At 39.8% G+C, this 26,813-nt stretch overlaps 1 long non-coding RNA gene across 1 annotated transcript in view; it reads right to left on the reverse strand.

Moving 5' to 3' along the window:
* The window catches only part of LOC128572435 (uncharacterized), a 40,801-nt gene extending 14,231 nt beyond the window's left edge, over positions 1-26,570 (reverse strand). The window contains exon 1 of the long non-coding RNA XR_008376211.1: positions 26,014-26,570. This is a non-coding gene — a long non-coding RNA (uncharacterized LOC128572435). The remainder of the gene's footprint in view (positions 1-26,013) is intronic.
* Between the last annotated feature and the right edge of the window lie 243 nt (positions 26,571-26,813).

Here is a 26,813-nt window from a genome sequence, read left to right on the forward strand (position 1 = left end):
CATTTGATGCCGATTTCTGTCTGAGGCACCTTCATTTCCTATCTCTCTCTTTCTCTCCCTCTGTCTAAAGATCCCTAGCCTACTCGAGCATTTCTTTCTTTATTTGTTTGCTAGGCCGTTTCTGTAGTGTCTCCTGACTGCCTCCTCAGAACTTCTGTTTCTCCCAGTTGTCACGGTGGCCTATTTTGTATTTTGTTTGCAGTACTCTTTGCCAGGAGGATTCTGAAGTCCATTTGCACTTTAGTTTTTAACCATTCCTCTCCTTCAGTTCTTTGCTCCTTTTCTGTAAGGTTTCTGGCACCCCCCCCCCACCCCCAGCCCTATCCCCAAGCAGCCCTTTCTCTGTTCTTGGCACTGCTTAGGACTCTCATGCTTGCCTGCCTTCTCTTTCTCTTCCGCTCTCCTTCTCCCTCTCTCCCCAGCAGCCAGTCTCCTCCCCCTGCCCCCAATTCAGCCTTTTTCTCCCTCTCCCCTCCTCTCCACCAAACTTTAATAAAGTACTGTAAACGTCTTTGCTCGGGAATTGCATTTCTTTATGAACTGAATATAAACCCTTCGAAGTGGGAAGTGGAGAAAGCTGTAGTCAGCAGAGGCTGTGGCATGTAACCAGCATCCCTGCCAACAGCCTCATCCCTTTCACACTTTTTTTTTTTTTTTAATAAACCCTTTTGTGATAGAATCTCCTTCTGTAGCATCTGTGTCTGCTCCAGGGAAAACCTGGTCACATCTCTCCTCTCCTAGGCAGTGAGGGTGAGGCTGGGTGTCCAAAGAGGAGGGTGGTTGCAGCTTCAGTCACAAGGATTCTCGCCACCAACCCCTCTCCATGACCTCTCAGAGAAAAATGAGAAGGTGGGGCCTGGCAATGGAGAGAGTCCTTTATTTCCTCTTAAGAGAAGTATAGAATGGCTATGTGAAAAGAAGCTTCTCCAAGGATGGTTGACTTATAGCAAAGAGGAAAATTTTAACTGTCAAGAGATTGTGGGGGAAATAGGACTAACGTGTTTGTCTAAGGCAGATCTGAGAAGTCCCAGAGTCGCGTGGTACAAGGTTGACAAAATGGTGGTGCCACCCCCACCCCATGCTCAGTAGGCAATAGAACCAGGATCAATGATTTCTTTTGGCCTCATCCCTTCTTTTTCTCTCTTCCTCCACAATCTATACAGACAAAAGAAAAGAAAGACAAAGAAAGAAAGAAAGAAAAGAAGTGAAAAAGAAATAAGAAAATAACAGAAGGGGCAATGCTGAAGGGAGAAAAACCATTTAGTCTGAGAAGAGTATAAAAAAAACAGAAATGGGAAATTTACCCTCATTGTTTGGCTGCTTGGTGATAAGGGCAGTGTGAAGAAGAATTGGTGTTACAAAACACGCGTACGCACACGCATAGACGTGTGTACATGCATGTGCTGTTCAGTTGGTGATGACAACTTGTCAAGAGGGAAAGGAAGGACTTTTGAAATCAGACACACATATTTTGAATATTATTTGCCACTTATTAGCTAGGTGAGTACTATTGCCACTTATTAGCTAGGCAGACCACTACATCTACAGTGCAGTGAGGTTCTAAAGATTAAAGGGCTTAGCATAAAAAACAAACAAACAACAACAAAAACAACAACAGTGTCTGACATGCAGCCTGTCTTTGGTAAATGAGTTCCTTCCCTCTTTACCTCTGTCCCATCCTTTCTTCCTTCCTTCACACTTCACGAGCATCCTCCCTGAGCTTTCTAAAGAAAATTCATCCAAATTGCTCCAATTTTCAGATCCTAAGGGGCACTCCGGTGGATTTTTGAGTCCCATTATTGGAACATTGTACACCATGTAGTAGTCCACTCGTTCTATGTCCAAATACTACCTGGAATAATTTCTCTGGGGATGGAATTATTTGGCTCTATTATTCCACTCCTTCCTCTAGGTTCTGTCTTTGCAGAAGTTAAGGGAGAGAGACCCTCTCTCAATAATCAAGCGTTTACGTGTTTTTACATTCCCAGACAGCTTCTATTCACGGGGGCATATTGAAAATCACTCCATTGCCAAACTGCTTAAGAAGGGAGCAGCAGAAAAGAATATACTCTAATGAACTCTGGTCCTGACCCATAACTTCCCAATTGGGAATGCTGTTTTCTTGGTATTCTGACCTTGTCAAAATGACTGATTTTTTTTCTCCCTCCTGAGGAGTCACTCTCTAGCTGAGCAATGTTTCCTGAGCGGGATTTTGGGAGGACACATCAGTGCATCTGGAAGCACTCACTGCTGGAGGCGCCTGTCCTGGCCCAACTGTTGCTGAGGTTCCTTCTCTTTCTTTGTCTTCCCCAGAAGTAAAACCACATTTCAACAGCAACGGCAAGCCTGTGAGAGCCAGGGATGGGGCCCCCACCTCAGTTGGTAGGAGAGTGAATACATACAAAACGTTCCCACCTCAGACTTCCTTTTTCCATGGGTCTTATTGTCTGTTTGACAGATACTCCACTTGCACATTTTCCTGGCTTCCTGTACTATTTTCCTGTTTTATCAAAGCCTTAGCAACTGCTAAGCGACACTGACATTGGAGCATGTGCTGAGAAGGTGGGCACTCCCTCCTGGTCCCTTCCCAGCACTGCTGATTATCGTCCTGCTCTTCTCGCTGCCTCCCTGTTTTCTCTCTCGCTCTTTTCATTTTTCGACAGGGTCACTCTGGTGTCCTGAGTAGAGTGCCATGGCATCATAGCTCACAGCAACCTCAAGCTCTTGGCCTCAAGTGGTTCTCTTGCCTCTGTTTTTCTATTTTTAGTAGAGACAGGGTCTCACTGTTGCTCAGGCTGGTCTCAAACTCCTGAGTTGAAGTAATCCACCGGCCTTGGCCTCCCAGAGTGCTAGGATCACAGGGGCGAGCCACCACGCCTGGTCCTGCCTCCCAATTTTCATTGAAGGCCTCTGTTACTTATGAAAACCTGTTTCATCTTTCTCCTCTTCAGACATTCTGATTTCGATGTGGCACCTTTTGTAAACTATAAATAGATCTGCCTGTCCCTCTAAGAAGCACCTCTTCTCAGAGCGGATCTCAGTGCCCATGCACCAACGAGGCTTGGGCAGTGAACAGCCTGCACAACCATGCATGGGCATTCTGAATTCCCCAGTTCTGACCCTTCTGAGTGCTGGTGGGCATGCAGTCATTTAAAGATGTCCCCCTCAAATGGAAACCATCACAAAGTGCGATGCCAGAAGACTAGTAGTTTCTAAAGCCTATTGAAACCGTGTCTTTTTATTATTCTTGGGCTCTTGTCCAGGAATAAGCCTAAGATTATGTTTCTTTACTTTGTCTTTGACCTATGTTCTTCATCTATTAAGGATTCATTGCCTTACCAGTGCCAGGAAGACATTTGTTATTGCAATGGGTAGAGTAGATATTAATGTCTAAGAAAACCCCTGAAACACTGGTAAGCACTCTTTACACACTCTGTTCTTTGCTTGACTCTGCTTCTAGTGGGCCAGCTTTTATATTAAACCAGTAACTCACTTCCGGACCACCTGAGAGGTGGCGCTGCTCTTAGGTTGACAATACTGCCTACAGAGCTAAAGCTAAGTTTGGAAAAAAAAAAAAATGCCAGGCAGAAATACCACTGCCAGATTAATATTTTGCAAAGCACTTCATTCTGACCTGGCAATGCAATTTGCATTCTGCACAAGGAAGAAGTTTGAAGGGCAGTCAGTTTCCTGTTCAAGAGAAAGATTTGCTTCTGCTTACTAAATTGTAGAGGTTCTGCATGGAACCTCTTGTTCTAGAGAACAAGAAATCACTCAATTTAGGAGTCTTTGGAAAAACACTTTATCCTCTGAGGTGGCTCTCAGCCTTGACTGCACATTAGAATCACCTGGGGAGCTTTAAAAAATCACCAGTGCCTGGGCCTCTCCTCAAGCCAATTAAATCAGAATCTCTAGGGGTGTGGTATGGGCATTGGTATTTTTTAAAAGTTCCCCTGGGTGATTCTAATGTTTTGCTAGGGTTGAGAACCATGGAATTTACAGGTCAAGAGAATAGTACATCAGAGTGAATAACGTTCACTCTTTTACTAAATCTGTTATGAACCCCTATTATGGGAGACAGTTTTCTGGAGACAAAAAGATGAGGTTGGTGGATACTGTGTTCTATGAGTTTAGCATGTAGTAGGCACAGGCTGAGGTGGCAATGTCAGAACAGACTCTCTGTGAAGTTAAATTGATTTTGCTTCTAAATTCTTACAAAGAGCATGGGACTGAAAGTTACAGCCCCAGGTTCCAGTTTTGGTTCTATCACTAAGTTGGAAGATGGTCTTGGACAAGTCACTTACCTGCTTTGGGTCTCAGTCTGATCATCAGTATTAAAAAAGTGTCTGGACTGGAAACTCTGCAGTTTGTGTTGGTGTGTTCCAACCTTACAACGCGTTGCTAAATTCTCCCAACCCAATAAGTATAGCCAGGCAATTACCAAATACTTTTGAAGGCTGGCTCACTCATGCATACCACTGACAACCATCCTTCTGATGTTCTACCAAATCCCTTTTCAAAACCCCTAAGCATCAGAGTGTTAATTTTTAAATAATCCTGGGCTCCCTTAATCTCTCCCCTAGTCTCTTACAAATTAGCAGATGAAGAGACTGGAGTAGTGGTAATGTCTACAAGCAGTGGGTAATGACTAACAGAAGTTTATCCAGTTGGATAAATGTCTAGTGGATTGCTGCTGGGGTCAGTGTTAGTTCTGGTCTTAATTAACATCTTCATTAATAGTGTGGGAGAGGGAATAAACAATAGCTAATGATATTTGCAGATGGTAGTACATTCAGAGGTGTTGGTGCTACTAGTGAGGCAGCAAGAGCCATGGGGATATCAGAGATTCAAACAAGAAGTGATTATGATGTTTGTTCTGGAAAAGGCAGAATGAAATGTTTACAGGGAGAAATGACAGGGAAAACTGGGAAATGATAAAAGAAACAGCCACCACTATCCGTTGTGACTGGTGTGTGTACATTTGGCAAAGGAGGCAGCTAAAAGCCTTACAACTTTGGTTTCACATACTGGAAAGTAGTTGTAAACAACAGTAATAATAGCCACAATGATAGCAATAAAAAAATCCAATTTTTTTTTTTTTGAGTTGGGCTTCAAGTGATTTGCACAGAAGTGATTTTTATCCAAAAATCCTGATGCAGTTCTCATAGGCTCTCTACAGATTCTGACAGGAGCTTTGCTATGCATTTTGAATCTCTAGATGTTAACAAACCTATGAGTCTTAGGGGAAATGAGAAGTTTAAAACGTGATAGCCAAGTGATGTGGAGACTGTCGTGTGTCTTCTGTGTCCAGGATCATGAGCAGAATCTTTCCACCTTTGATTTTTGCTATCCCCAACCTCCCTACTGTTCTTTGCTGGATTAACATGATTGGTGAGGGTAGACAGAAAAATCTTGCAAATGTTCTTAAAGAAAGAAAAAGGAAGGAAGGAGGGGAAGAAGAGAGAGAGGTAGATGAAAGAAATAAGTAAAAAATGAAAGAAGGCCAGGCATGATGGCTCATAACTGAAATCCCAGCACTTTTGGAAGCTGAGGTGGGAGGATTGGTTGAGGCCAAGAGTTCGAGGCCAGCCTGGGGAACATAGCAAGACCTTGTCTTTACAAAAAATAGGAAAAATCAGCTAGGGGTGGTAGCATGTATCTATAGTCTCAGCTACTTGGGAGGCTGATGTGACAGGATCTCTTGAGCCCAGGAGTTCAAGGTTGCACTGAGCTGTTATTGTGCCACTGCACTCTAGCTAGGGTGACAGCGTGAATCTCTGTCAAAAGAAAGAGAGAGAGAAGTGAAGAAAAGAGAGAAAGAGAGAGAGAAGGAGGAAAGAAGGAGGGAAGGAAAGAAGGAAGGAAGCCAAATTCAAATTTATTGTGTAGCTACCAAAAAGTCACACAGTAGCACAAGGTGTTAACTAGGTATATGTCACAGACTTTCTTGTTTAATCTTAATGTACGTAATTCCCACAATGACTCTCTCTAGTAGTCCTTCTTAACCCTCATTTCTATAAAAGAAAGGAAAGAAAGCTTGGAGAGGTTAGGTCATTGGCTATGAACACACAACTGATGAGGTGAATAGAGGATCAAACTCCAGTTGTTCTACTCCAAACTCATGTTCTTTCCACCCACAAATACATGTTTTCTTTTCTTTTAAATTAGCCCTGCCCAAGCCAATGGCAACATAGAGAGCTAGAAGGTAGAAATATGAAGAAGAGGATAAACACCGATGAGCGGAGGGATGAAGGGAAAGTGCACACGGCCACTGCCTGGTTCAATGTGACTAAATTATTTATAACTATATTTTGAAATTAGGAAAAAATAGAATTTGCAGACAAGAAAGGCTTTAAGACAATGGGACCCATAATTATGTGGATTTGACCTTGAGGGAATTTGGCAAAGAGCATCAGTGACTGAAAGGAAAGCAAACTGAAAAGAAAAACATTTGAATATATAAAAGCCAAGACTCTTTTAGGGAAATGTGAAGCCCAGGGCCAGATGGATGCCAAAGGTCTTCAAAATGACATCAGAAGAGCTTGAGGAAGTGGGAAGCAGGTGGCCTGGGCCTCTACCCCGGTGGGGCTCCAAATGCCAACTTGGGTTTCAAAATTGGGAACTGAAATTTGAAAATGATAAGATGTGTACTTCTGAGTATACACATAAAATGTGTAATTCAAAGAGTAAATGTAGAGCAAATACTAATGTGATCATAAGTCAGGTCAAAAAATACAACCTTGCCTGGACCCAGAAGCCGCTGCCTTATTACCTCCCACTCCTGAGGGTGCTATTATCATGCTTTTTCTTATGATCATTCCCTGCTTTTATTTTTTTATTTTTGTTTCAACACTTTTGTGTGCCTGTTTTTGAGCTTTACATAAATAAAATCACACTGCATGTATTCTTTTATGACTTGCTTCCTTCTTTCAACCATATGTTGTATATAAATAAACTAAAAATGTATTTATCCATTCTACTGTCGAAGGAACTTTCGGTCGTTTCCTGTTTGGAGCATTTATGAACAATTCTGCCGTGAACTTCTTGTGTGTGTCACCTGCTGCACACGTGCAGGAGTTTCTGTAGGGTAGGGGCCAGAAAACTATCCCCCACAAGCCAAAAATCATACACTTAAGTGTTTTTGTATGGCTTGAGAGCTAGGATTGGTTTTTACGTTCTTAGATGGCTGGGAAAACAAAAACAAAAGAAGAATAATATCTTATGACATGTAAAAATTATGTGAAATTCAAATTTCAGTGTCCATAAATAAAGTTTTATTGAAGTACAGCCAGGCTCATTATTTACATATTGTCTGTGGTTCCTTTTGTGTAACATTGGCAGCGTTGAGTAGTTGCGACAGAGTCTGTATGGCCTGCAAAGCCTGAAATCTGGACGGGCTACATAATGCCCACTTTAAAATGAAATATTCAGCAGAGCCTCTTATGGAAGGAAAACAAAACAAAACAAAACACCAAAACCTAAACTATCAAGAGTTTCAATCTGGTGACAGAGGAGCACTAAACCAAGCTTATCATCGAAGGATGGGCTCTATGGAACTACACGGGTCCATGCCCATGAAGCTGGCCTTGCCTAAAATAATCTAGTCCTTTACAGGGTATTTGTGGACCCCTGTTCTAAAGTATATCCCTAGAAGTGAAACCACAAGCATCTTAGATAAAATAAGTTGCTATATGCAAAACACCCAGCAGTATGCCTGGTAACTTACAGGTATTGTATGTAGGAAGCTCCTCTCTCTCTCACCTTCCACCCGTATTCCTTACCCCTCCTGGGGTCAGTCTGTAGAGACTCTCCCAGAGAGGTCAGATTCTCAGCTAGGGGTTAGTTACCATAATAACTGGATGATAATTTGCTTAATACCACCACTAGCCTACTCTTCAGAGTCCAGGAACTTTACAAAATATACTATTTCCAACTTCAAGTTGTAAGAATATCTGTCTGATGAGATTCAAATTTTCTTGGAAAAAACTTATTAAAACCAAACATAACACCAGAAGTGTTCATCAGAAGAAAATATGAAAAAGAACAAATTTAGAGAACTAACATTACCTGATTTCAAAACTTAATATAATGACAATATAGAAACCAGCTGTGGTACTGGAATCAAAATAGACAAATAGATCAATTAAACAGAACAGAGAATACAGATATAAACCCACCTACATGCACAACTGACTTCAGACAAAGGTATAAAGTATTCCAGTGGAAAAGAATTTTTTTCAATAAATGATACCAGAACAACTGGATGTCCATGTAAAAAAAATAACAACTTTTAATTCAATTCATCAACTCAAAATGGATTATAGATCTCAATATAAAACATATAACTATAAAAATTCAAAAAAGAAAAACCTTTCTGATATTGGATTAAATAAAATGTCTTAGATATAAAATCACAGTCACAGTTCATAATTTTGACTTCATCAAAATTTCAAAATTCTATACTATTTTTTCTTTTTTCTTTGAGACAGAGTCTCATTTTGTTACCCTTGGTAGAGTGCTGTGGTGTCATAGCTCACACTAACCTCAAACTCCTGGGCTTAAACAATTCTCTTGCCTCAGCCTCCCGAGTAGCTGGGACTACAGGTGCCAGCCACGATGCCCTGCTATTTTTAGAGGTGAGGTCTGGCTCTGGCTCAGGTTGGTCTTAAACTTGTGAGCTCAGGCAATCCACCTGCCTCAGCCTCCCAAGTGCTGGAATTACGGGTGTGAACCATTGCACCTGGCCTAGAAGACACTACTGAGAGACTAAAATGAAAAAAAAAAAAATAGTCTGGGAGAAGATATTGCAAATCAAATATCTTATAAAGGCTTTATAGCCACAGTATACAAAACAACTCTAAAATCTCAACAATAAGAAAACAACTAATCTTTGACAAAAGATTTGAACAGACATTTCACCAAAGAAGCTGTAAGAAGGGCACATAAAGACATAAAAGTGTTTAAATACCATTAGTTATTAGGAAGACATATTAAAATGTAATGGGACACACTACATACCTACTGGAATGGCTAAAAATAAAAGGACTTGATCCTACTAAGTGTTGTTGAGAATATGGAGGAAGGGGAATCCCCTCATTCACTTTTGGTAGAATTATCAAATGGTACAGACACTTGGAAAACAGTTTTGATACATTTTTTCAAATGTTAAACAAATACCTGCCATGTGCCCAGAAATCCCATTCCTAGGTATTTACCTAAGAGAATTGAAAGCATATGTCCATACAAAGACTTTGACATAAATGTTCATAGCAGCCTTGTTCATAATAGTCCCAAAATGGAAACAACCTAATTGCCCATCAATAGGTGATGGATAAATTATGTTATATCATGCAATACAACAGTGCTCAGTAATAAAAAAATGAACTATTGATACACACAACAACATGGAGGAATATCAAAATCATTATGCTGAATGAAAGCTGGGGGAAAAAGTACATGGTGTGATTCTATTGACATAAATTTTTGGAAATTGCAAACCAAGCTACAATGATAAAAAGCAGATCAGAAGGGCATGATGGCTCATGCCTGTAATCCTGTCACTCTGGGAGGCCATAATGGGAGGATCCCTTGAGCTCACGAGTTTGAGACCAGGCTGAGCAAGAGCGAGACCCCATCTCTACTAAAAATAGAAAAAATTAGCCAGATGTTGTTGCGGGTGCCCACAGTCCCAGCTACTCTTGAGGCTGAGACAAGAGGATTGCTTGAACCCAGGAATTTGAGGTTGCTGTGAGCTAGGCTGACATCATGGCATTCTAGCCTGGGCAACAGAGACTCTTTCAATCAATCAGTCAATCAATAACAGATCAGTGATTGAAGGAGAGGGGGAGAGGAAGGGAAAGATCACCAAGAGGCTCATAAAAACTTTTGAAGGTAGTAGAAATTTTGCCTATGTTGATTGTAGGGATGGTTTCATGGGTGCATACATATGTGTGTCAAAACTTATCAAATTGTAAACTTTAAAAATGTGCAGTTTATTGTATGGCAATTATATGCCAATAAATACATATGTTAAAAACTATGCAGATATTATATTAAAAGAGCAAAATTGCAAGCCCCACAGTGGGAAGATAAATCTGTAACAGATATAACTGGCAAAGGGCTCATATGTAGAATATGCTAAAAACCCCTACAAATCAATAAGGGAAAGAAAGAAGAGCCCAGCTAGAAACAGGCAAAATATATGAACAGACATTTCACAGAAGAGGATATCCAAATGGACAATAAACAGATGAAATGGAGCTTACCCTCATTAGTCACTCTGCAAGCGTAAATTAAAACCATTGAGATACTACTATACCTTGGAAATTAAAAAAAAGAGTTACACAGACTTGATGAAGATGTGTAACAACTAGAACGGGAACAACTGCTGGCGGGAGCATACATTAGCACCACCACTTTGCAAACCCACTTGGCATTATCTGCTAAAATTCATCATAGGTATATTTTATAACCCAGAAATTCTACTCATAAGTTTATGCCCCAAGGTAATGAATATATATGTACACCAGGAAACACAAATAAGAATGTTCCTATCTCAACTATTTATATTGGCCCCCAACTGGAAACAACTCAGGAGTTGTCAAGTGTAGAATACATAAATTGTATTATATGCAAACAATAGAATTCCATACTGCCATGTGAGAAAAACAACCCACTGTTATCTGCAACAGCATCTCACATGAAATGATAAACAAAATGATTCAGACATGGAAGAGTAGATATTATATTCTTTTTCTTATATAAAGTTCAAAAACAGGCAGTATACATTTGTATTGTTAGAAATCAGAATATTGGTTATCTTTGGGAAAGAAGGGGAGTTAGTAATTTGCAGAGTGGGAGATGGTTTCTGGATTAACAGTAATTGTCCATTTCTTAATATGGATGGTAGTGACATGGATAATACACCTGGCTATACAATTATGATGTGCCCTTTTGTACAGGCACGTTACATGGAAGATTTTTCTTTTCATCATTACCTAATATTCCATTGTATGACTGTACAACGATTTTTTTAATTTTTTTGAGACAGTCTCACTTTGTCACCCTTGGTAGAGTGCTGTGTCTTCATAGCTCACAGCAACCTCAAACTCTCTGGCTCAAGTGATCCACTTGCTTCAGGCTTCCTAGTAGCTGGGCTTATAAGCACCAGCCACAACACCAGCTATTTTTACAGACAGGGTATTGTGCTTGTTCAGGCTGGTCTTGAACTCCTGAGCTCAAGCAATTCACCTGCCTTGGCCTCCCAGAGTGCTAAGATTACAGGAGTGAGCCACCGTGCCCAGTCTACAATTTATTTTTTTTAAGTGCAAGAAAAGAGATATGGGGCAGTCACTTGAGTATCATTCTTTAGTGATCCAAAGATGTAGGCCAAGGCTGCTGAGGTATTTCTCCTTAGTGCCCAACTCTTGACCAGATTTTAGTGTTGCATAGTTGTTAGTTGGGCTAGAAAGTTGCCCATCATTATGCCTCCTGATCAGGAAGTTGCAGGAACTATAATGAACCCTAAAGGAAGCAGGAAAGATTTCAATGATGTGCAAAGCCGATCTATCGTGTTAAGGGAAAGGGAAGGCATGCAGGAGGGAAGAAAAAGTTTGCATATAATTCATGGTCATGATGAAAAGCCAAGACTCTATAACCCACTTGCCTACGTTCAAATCCTGCCTCTGCCATTTGTAGGCTATTGACTTGGGTGACTTATTTATCCCAGTTTTCTCATTTGTAAAATAGAGACAATAGTGTACCTGTATTATAGGATTTTAAGGAGGATTAAATGAGTTAAGGTGCTTAATAAGTGTTATACTGTAAAAGTGAACATGAGCTAACTCGAAAGGGAAAACATTACTCAAAGCATTCGGGCTTATGGGGTGCTTCCAAGGAGAGGCTAAGGTGGTTGTAGAAAAGTTACCAAAGTTCTACAACAGCTCCCCTCTGAGGCCATTCCATCCCCTGGTCTCTCCCAATACCCCTGATTGACTCTATGCTATATAAAAAGGTTTGTATGCCCTTTTTTCTTTTCTGTTAATAAAACATTCCTGTGAGGCTTCTAGAATTCTCAGACCATCCTTCCAACTTCAAGGAGCAACCTGGCAAGTTCAAGGCTGCAGAAGAGCAGCACACCCTCTGTGTTTCTCTCAGCTGTCCCTTGCTCTCCTCTCCCCAGCCCAAGTCTCTTTCTTCTAATTTAGAATATCATTAGTTTTATTCATACTGTTTCTCCTGGATGTAATACACACCCATTTGTCATCTGAGAAGTGCCAATGTTTTCTTCAATGGATGGCTAATGCTGCTCCTGCTAGTGGCGTCTGAGATGTTCTCAATTCTTAGCAATTGGGTAGCATTATTCCGTGCCTGTCACCAAACCAACAATTTGGACACTTCTGTCCTCAGGATTTGCTGCTATCCTCACTGCTCTTGTTTCATCTTCAGCACAGAGCTGGATGGAGGGCAGTTGCTCCATAATGTTTGTGAAGGTATGCTTGATGGAGATACTATAAAATTTCCTGCCTTTCTAGGAAGAACGTAGGAGTAAACTTGAGATAGAAGCTACCCTCAGAAACATCACATTGCAACCTTTACATTTGTCTTCCTTAGTATCAGCAGGCTAGGAAGATCTTTCTTGGTCTTGAAACAATAATTGGAATCACAAATGTACATTATAAATGCTGTCATAGGCCTAGTGGCACCAGGCCCTGGGGTCTGGTCATTGTCACAGACCACATCAACTTTTGTTCATCATCTCTTATCACATGAGAAGGATAAGGATAGAGACAAACAATAACCTGATAGTCAAATTCAGGAAATATTTATTGAGAAGAATGTGTTTCAGAAATAGTCCTACATTTTTGACAAATGAAAATTTTGGATCCCCAAAGAACCACACTGAAGCAGGTGTTATCTTATGTTCTTTTTGGAGGTAAGGGAATCGTGGCTAAGAATCATTACACGCCTTGCCCAAAGTCACATAGGTTTTGGGTGACAAAGTCATGATTTGAACACAAAACACAGTGTCTGTCAGTCCCCGCTGAACTCCTGTATCCATTACTTTCAGAAGAGAACGAAAATGATCATGTTACATTGTCATGCTTCATTTTCTGACCCAAACTGGTTTACCCAGCTCGATAAGTTCTTTAACCACCGCAGGGTATGACTGAATTATGGCTGTACCCAAAACTCAAATCCACAGTCAAAAGGGAGAGATCTACCCCACTGATAATATTTTTAAAAAGTGCGCCTGGGGTTCTAAAGGCAATTTCAAAAGAAGGGTGATAAAATAGCTTTGAGGCATTAAAGCCTCCAAGGCAAGTCCTGTGAAAGGGCCGTATTCACCTGGTAGTTACGTGTCCTTGCTGGGTGGACTGTTAAGCTGTGGCCATGGGCTTTGGAATTAGAAAGACTGGCATTATGAGTGCTGTGACCTTCAGTCAGTTACTTAATCTTTCTGAGCCTCAGGTTCCTCATCTTTAAAAGAGCTTAGTTAATATACACAGCACAGACCACAGGCGTAGTCGGACCCCACTGAATAGTAGTCATTATCACTTTTCATGATGCTACTTTTCACCTAAGGTTGGGAGAAACCACTGCTGCCCCAGGAAGGCCTTACTTAATGAAGGGCCTTTCATTGGCCTAAACTGGTTGTAGCAAAGGAAAAGATCCAGCTTGTAGTCAGTTATTTAAAATGCTCCCCAAGAAGCCTGCATATCTGGACCAGAGGGAAACTTGGTACGGACGGTCATGATGCCTATCTATGAAGTGGAAGGCCTGCACTACCCAGTAAGATGGTACCTGGGTCAGAATCAGGACCATTAAGGCCACTATTGTGAAAGAGCTTGGAGCCTGTTGGAATACGGACCTCTTCTTCATCTGCCAAGAGAGTAACTGTAGACTCGATGTGTGCATAATGTACGAGCTTCTCAATTATTTACTCTTGTTGACTCCACGATGCTGTATGGGTGTCCTCAAGTCCACCTTCATTTGGGAGCAAAATTTAGAGAATGGATGTCCTGCCTAAAGAAGGAGGCCCTACAAGCAAGTACAAACCACGTAGGACACTTGCTGATGATAAAATGGCAGTAATTGTCACCAAATCCCATTTTCCAGGCAAATTCTAAGACTTGTACCGCATGGGTCTATGGATCAGTCATTCTAAAATTGTATGGCTTTCTTTTTTCCCCCATTAATTCCATTTATTAAACCATAGCTAAAAATGATTCTTTTAAAAAAATTTCTGTAAAACTTTTCAAAATCTTAAAATCATAAAAAAAAAAAAGATGTTCTTGGCTGTACCATATAGCCTGATTTAGTGGGATCAGAAAATAAGGTCTCTATACAGAAATGAGAGTTTTAGAATTTCTAGGATGGTGATTGTCTGCTAGGGTATTAGCACATCGCCTCTATGAGACATGTCTGATAGGAGTATTATAAAGAATTTAACTTTTAAATTAGGCACTTCCTTTATCAAGTAAAGTAGGTTTGATGTTATCTCCATGAAGGGATCATTCTCCCTCACTTGCATTTGGTTATTTGGTTTCTAGTAAGAAAAAGAAGAGAGTCACGTGAAAGGGCCTAGAATTTGGAGATAGGGAGGGTAAAGTGTTTGGCCTGCCAAAATGAAATGTTAATTATGACCTTAGGCATAGGAGGTGGTCAGTGGCTATCCTGGCTATCACCATAATTCTGTTGTGGCTGCTCATACTGACACACAAATCCCCCTTTTCCCACATGATCTGAAAGAAACGTCAACACAAAGAGTACTTGTTTATGAGTCAGGAAGCCTTTTTTATAATGCTGGCACTGCTACTAAATAGTTTAGCAGCCATAAGTAGGTTGCTTTACCTCTCTGAACCCTGTGTTTATTTTTCATATATAAGAAGAGTGTTTGTTCTAGATTGAGGATGGTAAACTCAGTGGGGGAGAGAGTGGGTAATAGGAGGCAAGTCAGTAACTAAACGAGGAAAGTGGACCAGGGCAGCACAACGGGGAGGGATGGGGCTGTGGAGAAGAAGCCCCATCTAGAGGGGACAGTAGCCACTCCTCTCCAAGTGATTGGAGTTACGTGCAACTCCTGACCCCAAAGTCTCACCTTCCGTTTTTCCAAGAGAAGCAGATGTTTTAAGCAAAATATGTCAATTTTAAAATGTGAACTGCAAATCCCAACACTACAAATTTAGGAGAGAGAACCAAAAGATTTTACCAACTTTGTTTCTTAATCTCTCTTATCTGGCGGTCTCAAAACTCTCTTCTAGCTTTAATCATTTTACAATTTTGTGACCATTTGTGACCAATTTCAAAATTTTGTGAGTGTTCACTATTGTCAACATTGTAAATAGAAAGCTAATTGAAAAAGTTACAAAACAAAATTCTATCGACCTTAAAATTATAACTATGCAAACAGTTTATGGACACATATACAAATACTGGATCAAAATATATGCAAATGAAACATTTTTTAGTCAATAGGACTGTAGGTGGATGCCTTTTTGGTTTTGTTAACTGTTGATTTAAAATGTCTCTATTCTTGTTCATATTTTTTAAAAACATATTTATAAAAGAAATATTGATGACAGCTTAGGATGGTGCCAGATATGAAGAGAATAAAGAAGAGGTAGATCTTAGATCTCAGGTGTGTTCTTGAAAGTTGTGTTAACCACACTGACTTCTGTATTTCCTCGGCAACCGACCTTGAACAGAAAGTTGGTAAAAAAAAAAAAAAAAAAAAGGCAGTACTATTTGCGTGCTAGCTAAACCCTGCATGTCTGAATTTCCCACCTGGCACTGCTTCTCTCTCTTTTTTGTTCTGTTGTTTATAAAAATATTTCCCACACGGTGAGGCACAGTGGTATCAAAAGTTTCCCAACTTTGTTAGTTTGGCTTCTGAATAAATGGTTTTGTTTTCTTTTCTTTTAGTGGGTGAGGTGGGATGAGTAGGGCAGCTAACTTATCATCCCTAATTACATTTTTCTTTGGTTTCTATTAACACTGTTTTCATTCTACAAACCCACATCAACTGCCTGTAAAGTGAGCAGAAAACCACGGGTTGTTATTTGGTGTGTTTATTTGAAAGTTTTCAAAACACCCCATGGGAAGGTTTCTTTTTTCTAAACAAATTTGGAGGAAAATATTAGCACAAAGGAATAGGAGGCCTTTGTATTCTAAGCATAGAGATCCTCAAACACCTATCCATTTGTAGATCCTATCCTAGCCCGAGGTCCAGATCCACGCTGAGCATGCAATGCATGTTTGTGGCATGAATGAATTCTTCCTCTACTCCCTGGTCTATACCTAGGATTTCTTAGTTATGGAATAAAGGCACAAAATATGGTTATTGATCTTTAAGTAATGGGCGACTTGGTATCTGCGTGTTCTAGATATGCCAACAGGAATCTGTGACACTGGGGACAACTAATTGGCCGCAAGATTTGAATGCAAGGGACTTGATATTGACTTTCTTGTTGAGAGTGGCCCACGGAGCAAAAGGCAGATGGTCTTTTGCCAGCACTTTTCTGAAGGATCAGTAGACTGTCTAGCGCTTTCTTGCATCTTGTTGCCTCAGTAATTTCTGGATTGCCAGATGCTTCTGTTTTTAAAAAATGGTTTAAAAAAATACCTTAGTAATATTCTTGTTTCAGAAACTTTACATATGGCACCAAATATCCTTAAAAATTTTTTTTAAACACTTGGTTTTTCTTTGCTCAATTTAATCATTACAGTTGAAATTGATTCAAATTTATTGTTTTCTTTTTATGGTTATTTTGATGGTTGAAATTCTAAAGTTATATAAAACTATGAGTAAGCAAGATATGAAGATTAATTACTCATAGTTTTTTTTAAAGTAAGTCTTAAAAACATAAGTAGGCCAAGAAATGGTTGATACTTCTAATTGAGAATTCATAACAACTGCAATAAAAATTATTTTTTTGAGACTACGAGACATTCTGGATTTACTACTGTTGAATCAGAAAGCAGATTTTTCACATATTGAGTCATAACTACAGGCTTTTTAGTTTTTGTAAACCACTTTAACCTGTTCTTGAAAAACCTCTGTCACAGAGTAAGTCTGAGTCTGTCTCTATTTAGCGTATGAAATTTAACAAGGCCATAGCCTGGGGTTGGTAAGGCTGTGAGCCATACCACCATCTCAGGTTTTTGATGACACCACAAACCACTTGAGAATTATTATGTTAGCAGATGTCATCAGATCCATGTATGCACAGGTGCAGCATGCAGTTAGTAGAAGAAGGAACACTGCGTGTGTATATTTATTTTTGTACCCATACTCTTAATGGTTAGAAAATGCCCAGAGTGTCTCTTCTGGGCAGTGCGGAGTTTTAACTCCATTGCAAGTTGGTAATTTCTTGAAGTCTTTCCCACAGATACATATCTATGATGCACAACTGTGTCTTGAAGGAAAGACATTGTGTTTGTTTTTACAATCAATGTCTAAAGAATAAGCAAAATAGATTAGAGCTAAAGACCGGTATAAACAGTGAAAAATAAAAAAAAGTTATTAGGATTTGTCATTTATGCTCGGATATTCCTTTTATAGGACAATACATTGGATATGTAGTCTCCTCCTCTTAGTACAAGTTGTGGAGACAGCTCTTATCTATTAGACTCCACCAAAATGCCAAAAGTTGGCAATTTGTAAGTATTCTAATTTAAGTTTCTCAAAATACTTTTTAATAATAGTGAAATAATTGAAACTATTGCCTGAGGCAACAAGAAATAGGAATGCTTACAAATTCTTATCTGAAAATACTCTATGCATTTTTTAAGTTCTAAAAATAATTCTGTCTTAAAAGAATGTATTAACATACACATATTTAAAATATATTATCTATTTTTAAGTTCCAAAAAGAATTATTCAATTATTTTAAAAGATGGTTTATGTTTTATTTAGTATTGAGTCCTAAATATGCCACTACTTTTATTATATACATTAAATTTGCACAGACTCTGGTATGAAAATAGACTAAATATAATAATCTAATAAATTAGTACATACCCTTTAATAATATAAAAATCATATAAATTAAAACACATTTCCTATGTTTTTGAGAAATAGAGAAGACAAAATAAACACCTTTGAGGTAATGACTGAAAATTACTGGTTTGGATGGGGTAGAGGAATTACTTCAATTATGACATAAAGCATTGTAATAATGCATGCCTTTTAGAAATAATTATATAGTGATTATTCTCAAAGATAAACACACAGATGTTGCTGGTACATTAAAAAAATCTTAATTTGAAGAAAACATACAGAAACTGCATTATTAGTCAATTGGCTTTAGGAAAAAAACAGAAAAATCTAAAGTGTCAGTGTACTTTCAAGCTTCTGGTAAGTTCTATGAAGAATGAATTGTGCCTGCAACTCATGGAAGAAAAAAATACCTATTTTATTGGAATCATTTCAGTTAGATATGCCAGAGATCCAAAATGCTTAAATGATATTAAACAATGGTTATTTTTAAAGATAAATAGTTATAATTCCTAACAAAATATGAATATAAAAGGAATTGGACCTTAACTATACTCTTGGAAAGATTTTCAACCCAGATCATTTTAATTTAAGAAGAAGCATCTATTTTAAAACACTCCCAAATTTTTACATATTTATTTACGTTGCAAAATATGAAAACCAGAAAGCAGCCGATGTTGATGAAGACCATGATCACTTACCAATTAAAAAATTCAGAAGTAACAACACATGGAGATGATTCCAAATTAGCAAGACCAGTTTCTATAAGATAGTGCTTGAAAGTCAGTCTCTTTATTTTATAAACCGTAAGTACCATTTAATGATAATATGTGTACATATTTGACAGACAGAAGAGTGATCAGTATAGGAATAAGTGTTCTTGCATGCCTCATATGTCACAAGAAACAAATGACATGCAAATAAAGAAGATAATCTATGAAAGCCTGAGCATGACATGCAATGGTACATTTTATGACTAAATAATATGCTTGGGAAGAAATTCTCTGACAGGTGACGGGAACTCTAGATTCCTTTAAGTCATCACGAGAATGGAAGAAGTATCTTTCTTTCTCTTCCCTATTCCTATCCCATTGTATGTTACGATATTTCCTAAACAAAACTAGACTCTTCCTATAATGTTATTTATTCTTTGCATGAAATAGACATTGGGATGGATTGGTAATTCTGCTATGGACTTCAAATAATAACAGAAGACGCTGTGGCACACTTACAAAAGTTTTGGTATTTGGTAATATCCATATAAAACATTCCCTCCTCTCATCCTAAATATATATTTTTTTAATTTACCTGAATTGTATTTTTATATTTTACATTTAGTTCCTTAGTTCTAAATGTGATTTGCTTGACCACGAAACTATTAGGAAATCTTGGAACGGAAACAGATCTGTTTGTTACCATTTGAATTGATTGCCTTGAGTAGACTCAGCTTTATTTATGCTAACTTGGAACAAGTTAAAAATACATGTTAAATTATTGTTCCTTATAGTGAGTGTGGAGATACAGGTATATCCTCCAGCCCCTGCCAATCATTCATCTTCCTTGTCAAAGCTATATTAGACATATGCTGTGTTAGTTTCTTCAGAGGGGAGATTAGGAACTGTTAAACTTGCAGAGTAACAACCCATTTTTAAGTTGGGCATTTTCTAAAGTCTAACTGGGTCAGTTCCAGTTTCAGTTTTATTATTGAAAACATGTATGTATATTCTTCACGTGCAGCTAAACACGTATATGGTGTATATGGTATATGCAGATATGCAGGGGGAAAAACCTATTTCTTTTAAATTTTTGTAATGAAGTCAAATGTCCTCTCTGTTTTATGTGAATTGTTGGAACTACAATGTTAAGTTCTCTCGGACTCTGAGGGTAAACATAACTGGGATTAAAGCACTGACATGTTCACTTTTAGTAGAAAAATAAGAACAATTCATTGGGAGCTATTTGGTCCCACTAGTAATCATGTAATTGAACAGGGTTTTTAGAGGATATCTGAAGCTATTGTTATCTGTTGTGCAATTACATAATTAGTCAGGATCTCTGTAATAAAATCTTTTCTAAACATATGGGGGTTAGTAATAAATAAATTTAGGAGTAGTGTTAGATTTTTATTTTTAATGCTTAAATTTTAAATCCAAATTATTTAACAATTTATTGTAACTGTTAAGCATTGTTTTGCGGCACTACAGATACTTTAAATGAACATAATTGGATTAAAAACAACCCCCCCCCCACATTGTTAACTTACAAAAATGCTATCAAAACTGCTTTATTTACGAACATTAGCTGACAATAAAATCTCCAGCATGTTAACTTCTGGAAACACAGAGGTTGAATATTTTCTTGGTGTTGGTTGTTTCTTCCCCTACTCCTAAAACTGAAGTATTTTTTTTTTGCTATTCACATGGATGCATGAAGTCAAAATGCTCTCCTTCTACTCATTTTGTAACGTTTCAGGACTTAATTTTACATGGAAACAAGCGTAGCCTGTCGAAGTTGACCCCAGCACCGTGGCGTGACGGGAAGCAGGGAAGTAACAGCAATTCTTTACTCTGCATTATTGGTGCTGTTTCAGAGCCTCGGCGCACCTGTTCCGCAGGGTTCCCTCTCCCGCACGCTCGCCAACAGGCCCCTCACTCCGGGCGCGCCGCAGACACCGGTGCGAGCACAAAGGCGCGCGCAGACGGGCGGTCCCGAGACGGGCGCGCCCACGCGGCGGCACAAAGGCCAGAGCCCGCCCCTCGCCCCCCCCCCCGGCAGCTAGCCCAGCCGTCAGCACCCACGCTCACGAGGGGCGCCCGCACCGCGCAGCCGCCACCCGACTCGGGCCCGGAGCCCTGATGAATATGCATCGCCGCGCGCCCGCCCCCGGCTCCTCCTTTCGATTTCCTTCCCGCCGCCAGGCGGAAGCGAAGAGCCGCGCTTCCCGCGCGCCGGGCCTCCCGGGGCGGGGCGGGGCTGGAGGCGAGCGGGAGAAAGAGAAAGCGAGCGAGGCGGCGGCGGGAGGCGCGGCGGCCGGGCGCGGAAGGGTGCGCGGCTGGGTGGCGGCTTCGGCGCAGCCCTGCAGCGGGTCGGGACAATCCGAGGATGGGCGCGCGATCCCGGGGCCGCGCCGGCTGCGTCTGCCAACAATAAAAACCGACACACACACACACACACACGCACGCACGCACGCACGCACGCACACAGCCTGGCCGTCGTTCAAGTCAACCACGAGAAACAATCTTCTTCAAGTGAGAGGAAAGAAAACTGGACACCCAGAGGGGCAGCCCGCTTTTAGGCTTGACTTTGATCGCCTTTTCTTCTAGGGCCAAGAATTGTGGCAGTGCAGAAATAGTAATTTAAAAAAATGTAAGACTACTCCTGGATTTTCTTTTTTTAACACAAAAAGCGACACCAAAACAACCCTTCGAAAATCCACAAATCTGTACCCAAGACACGTGAAATCAGCGACCCAGGGTTCTGTTACAGACTCAAGATCTCTTTTATTTAATGCAGTAACAGTGCGATGGTATGTGGCTTTGAAATAGTGGGTTTTATTTTCTTGTTTGTTCCCTGCACCCTCTCCTACCCCAGGTACAACTTTTTTTTCCTGTTTGTGCATTGTAAAGTGACTGTTTTACCCCTTTCATAAATGTCATTTCTGCTTTACTGGTTGAACTATAGTGCTGGATTTCCAGAACTAATGCACACACACACACACACACACACGTGTATTTGTGTAGCTTTGGGCAATTTTAGTACACATGATACACTTTTATGGCGGGTTTCAGTGAAAAACACTGTTGAGTCCAAATAGTGCAGAATCTAGCATTTTTCCTGCTTCAGCTCCCTAATATCTCCTCCTCTTCCCTTAACGTGGGAAAAAAATCGCTATGCAAATTATATTTTGGTTCTACTTTGTAGCCCATTCTGTCTTTTTGGAGTATTATTTTCTTCATGTTAAGGTCAGATTTGTTGCATATTCTCATGTAAAATACATTTTTAAAAGGCGAGGGAAACACCATTCAGCTCTGATTGGTGTGTTGGAGTTTTTAAAACTGGTATCCACTCTAAAGTTTAGTTCCTTTCCCCCTACCTTCTTTTCTCAGAAACTGCCCATGGACTGTTACCCTTTCTTGTACTCTCCTCCCCCAATTTTTTTTTAAAGATCATGATGGATTTCCTCCCACTCTTGTTAATACTTTTTCCTCCATCCTGCTATTTTTGCTCTAGGATTTTTTTCCCTCTAAGTCTGTGTATGTGCGTGTGTGTGTCTGTCTGTCTTTTCCCTTGTCCTCTCTTCGCCAGTATGTCTGGGACACATTTTAATGCACAATATCCCTCCCATCCATTAAGTTGTGGTTGAATGCAAAGTGTGTGAGGACTTGGCAGCTTTCAGGTTGAAGGGGGCGGGGAAGCCAGTTTCGAATTTGACACAAGATGCCGAAGTGGCGTGATCAGAATTATTATTAGGGCTGTGAACATGGCCATCTTCTCCTTGAGTTGGAAGAACTGCCATTGAACTTGAGACGGGACAGACAAGATCTCTAAGTCCTCCCCCCCACCCCCAAGTACAGTAGCTGGCAGGGAAAGGGCGCCAAAATACACAAGATTAACTCTGACTTTCTTTGAACAGATCTTATAGCACCATTCTTGTAACTTTTAATGTCCAACAGGCAGGAAAAAGTTAACTTTTGAACCTATACTTAAACAGACATTTAAATCAGCCTAACATGGAATAAGTCCAGAAAGTCACACACACACATTTATGTGGTTAGAAAAGAATGCACGTGTAAATAAGCAGGGTTACATGTGTATATATGACTAAGGAGTTTAAGATTTAATCAAAATCAGCATTAGTGTGACTTTGGAGTATATATACTCTATGGGAAAAGCATCGAGAGATGAAGAAGCTGACCTTTAATCATCCTAAGTAAAAACTGCAAAGAGTTGTGAAACACAAAACGTTGTGGTTTCCAGTTTTACATTTGAGGTTTGATGTTTTCATTTAATGGTATGAGAGATGGAGAAAGCTCCAGCGCTGAAAAGTCCCTATTAAATCATATGTGGGCAAAGGTCAAGCACTCCAACTCACTGATACAATATACTGCAGATTCCTGCCTAAGTGATGGGTAGCACAGGGAAAAGTGCTTGGGCAATAAAAGTATTAGAACAGTAATTATCTTTGGTGGTTGGAACTGCATTCTTGTGCACTGGGAAAAGGATTTACTGGCCCTGATGAATTTTAAAGCCAAGAATTGTTGAAAGCTATTTTAATAGGGAATTGATTAGCTGAGTATCTCATACAATAAATGGTGACAGTTTCATTGTTTGATGTCCAAAATAAATTCCTTTTATTCTTTAGCAGACATAGGCATCTACTTAATTTTAATATGATCAGACTGAGCAGCATAATTTTGAGCAAATGTGATGTCACAAACATCTGTAACTTTGTTTTTGGAATTTGTGACATTACACAATTTGACAGTGCTATTGCTTTGAAATTTATTATCTTGTGCTGTTAAAATATTTCAGATGTATTTAGAGATAAAGTTTGCTGAACATATTTTGTATAGGAACAATTGTTTTCTTTTTGTAATTATTTCATAAATTTTAATTTGAAAGTCATAATGTACAATTCTGTTGTCATGCATTGTTTTGATTTTGAAGCAAAATAACAGTTTTTAAAAGAAGAATTAGACAAAGGAGTGCAGAAAGTTTGATTTGGTTTTCAGGGCACTTTACACTTCATACAGAATGTAAAAATTACTTAGCCATTTTGGACAGAGCTTTCTATGTATTTCTTTAAAACCCATCTGTTTTCATATGTCACAAAGGCATGTGTAGATGGGTAACAAAAGCCAATTTACACATACAATAAAGTGATAGTATAGTTTTACTTTATAGGTCAGCTATTTTGAAAAGGAGTAATAACTATGATTCTTACAATGTCGGCAAAGACTGTGTGTGAGTACATAGAACCTTTGCAGTATTGTGAATAAACTATTACCTCAATTTTCAAGTTTACAATAATTCATGCAAAAATTACAGGGCAACAGCTGACTTGGTAATGCAGGGAGCAAATGTCTTCTGAAGTTGGGACTCTTTGTTGATGAATGAGAGAAGTGGAAACTAGCTAACCTTAATGAGGAATCTGGCCCACTCAGTGTTCAGATTCAGAGTTGTAGCTTGTAAATGTGCCTCAAATGTAAGACACACTTAGTGGGACAGCATATACTTTTTAACAGTTCAGGAGTTGAGTACAGGCTTTTCAGCAGCAACATTATTAAGAGTGTCATTTTTCTCATTTAGTTTTTTCCTCCGGGGACACCAAACAGCTCCCAGAGGAGGAGAAAAAAGTCCAAGGTTATTTATTCATTTCAGTGAAAGGCAAAGGGCCGGCAGTTGGGGTGGTGGTGGTGGCGGCTAACTGCTTGTGTATATTCTAGTATGGAAAAATTGCTTCCCCAATTTTACAGTAGTATTTAAAGGGCCAAGAGAGCTGGGCATGATTTTGCAATTCCCTTCAAGTGCAGGCAATTTCAGTACTTGTTGGTTGTTTACATATGCATTTATGAGTGGATTTTTGGTGTTCCTGCTTGCATATATAAATTTGTTTTTTCCAGGCTATGCATGTATGATTTTTGTGGATCATCTGGAAGAAAGAAAGGTCCCTGGTCATACTTGCAGTTTTGCAGGCCTGTTTTCTAAGGTCAGGAGGTCATCTGTCTCTTTTGTATTTAGTTTTTAAATATCGATATTGGTGATGCAGCCTAGGTATATGGAATTGTTGACCCTTCTTGCAAATCACATGCAAGAGCTAAAAAAGAAAAAAAAAGTCATTGGGTGTACTGAAAATGACAGCTTTGTTAAGCTCCAAGAAACCTTTCATGAAACTGCCCAGGATTTGTAACCTGGTGCTGCAGTTTCTTTAGAAAGGAAAAGGTTAAAAGCAAAACAAGATTAGGTATTTGAGATGTCAGGCTTCTTTATCCAAGTCAATAGTGAAAGACTCAAATTGGGTAACATTGCTTATTTCCACATATACGATTGGGTTTTGAAAAATCCAGTCACCTGAAGCACTGACACTCATTTTAGAAATCAATAAATTTTCTGGCAGTTAGAAAAGAAGCTTTTTTTTCCTTGTAAGGTGGCAGAGAATAGTTGATGTAGGTGAGAGATCCTTGGGAATACTGAAATATCAGATTTTTCCTGTTGCTGAGAGTCATTTACTTCTTTCCAGCTCCTCAGCCAGGTTTGGGGGTGAATGAAAGTGGCCAGTCTTACCCTTGCTTTACCTCTTTCAGCATGGGAGGAAGAGATGAAAGAGAGTGTAGGAGAAGTTAAGTACGAAAGTCTGAGAAGTGCCTGGCCCATTTTGGTAGGGTCAGAAGCTTTTCAGGGATATTTTAAAACTGCTCTTAATACCAGGATACAGTGCTGGGAAAAAGGGAAAGTGAATAAAATGCATGTACTTTCTTAGTTCTTCCTTTCTATTCTGTTACCCAGGATTTAAAAGATCTACTTTCCTAAAACCAAAGGTGGTGGTTTGAGAGTGTTGTGTTGAGAGAAGCCTGACTTCCCATGCACCCAAATCCAACCAGTCCTGCATTACAAGACTCCCTAGCATTCTTTCTGCGAAGGCCTGAAAGAATGGCTTTGGCTGGACAAGAAACAGTATTCTGGGGGATGTCAGCTATTCCCCACAGTGGCTCCCAGGCCCGAGAGGACCATCAAAGCCACGTAAACTGAGCACCCCTTTGAGCCTTCCCTTACAGGATGTCTCTGCTGCTAATTCTCCATTCCTTTCTGGTACTCCTGGCCTCACCATTACTCTTTTCTCATTTTCCTTTTTCTTGGAAACAAATCAAACCCCCAAACTATCAAGCATTCTCAGTGGTCATCAAAGTGCACCCAGCCATAAGCACCCTGCAAACATAGGGCACCTGGAAGAGACGTGAACCTCTAAGTGATGGGCCTGGGAGGCCCCAGCCATGTCCACTTCTCCGAGGTCTTACCTGGGTCTGACGCTGCTTCTTCACCTCCTGCTGCTGCAGCTTTTGTGGGCTCTTCTGTATAATGGTTGTCAACTTTTCATTTTTTCTTTTTTAAGCTTGTGAGAAACTTTTGGATGCAACCTAGTTTTTGTGGCAAAAGGGAATGGTTTCTGTTGGGAAGGGAAACCAATAAGGGGAGGAGGGGTGGCGATGTCTGGAGAGGCCTGCCCAGGGCTCAGCACTGGGCCTCTTTTGCCAGGGGACAACAACGGGGCTGGTTCTGGGCTCTCTGGCTGAAAGGAGAGCTCTCTGGGTGCCAGGATTTCACTGGGGGTGGTGTGGTGAGGAGGGAGGGAAGAAGGGAGGGAGGGAGAGCAAGAGAGATGGGCATTGGATTTTTAAAGAGACCTGAAATAATGGCTTCTGTAAGAGTCCAGGCATTCAAAGAGGTGTGTTCAAGGACGTGAGTGCATTCCTGCCAAGGGGAATGTCTTTTATGGTAAATTAACTCCAGTTAAATTGAATATTTGTTCAAAGGGAAACTCCAGTAGTTAAAGCTGGTATTATCAGTAGAGCTTCCCCGCCCCCCTCCCTTCAGGATCTGGTGAGGGTGAGAAAAGGGATGTAGTGTAAAGTGCGATACAAAGTGATGCTTTGGTTGTTGGTTTGTTTAAAATCTAAGATGAGATTGCCTAAAATTTCTGACAGAGGAATGAGTATTTATTTGCATTTACCCTACTGTCACCTCATTTCTTTCATCTTTAAAGACTGTCAACTTTATCCCAGCTTTTCAAAAAGAAGAAATGACCCGCACAAAGGAA

Source organism: Nycticebus coucang, chromosome 2, assembly GCF_027406575.1.
Source record: "Nycticebus coucang isolate mNycCou1 chromosome 2, mNycCou1.pri, whole genome shotgun sequence".
NCBI lineage: Eukaryota > Metazoa > Chordata > Mammalia > Primates > Lorisidae > Nycticebus > Nycticebus coucang.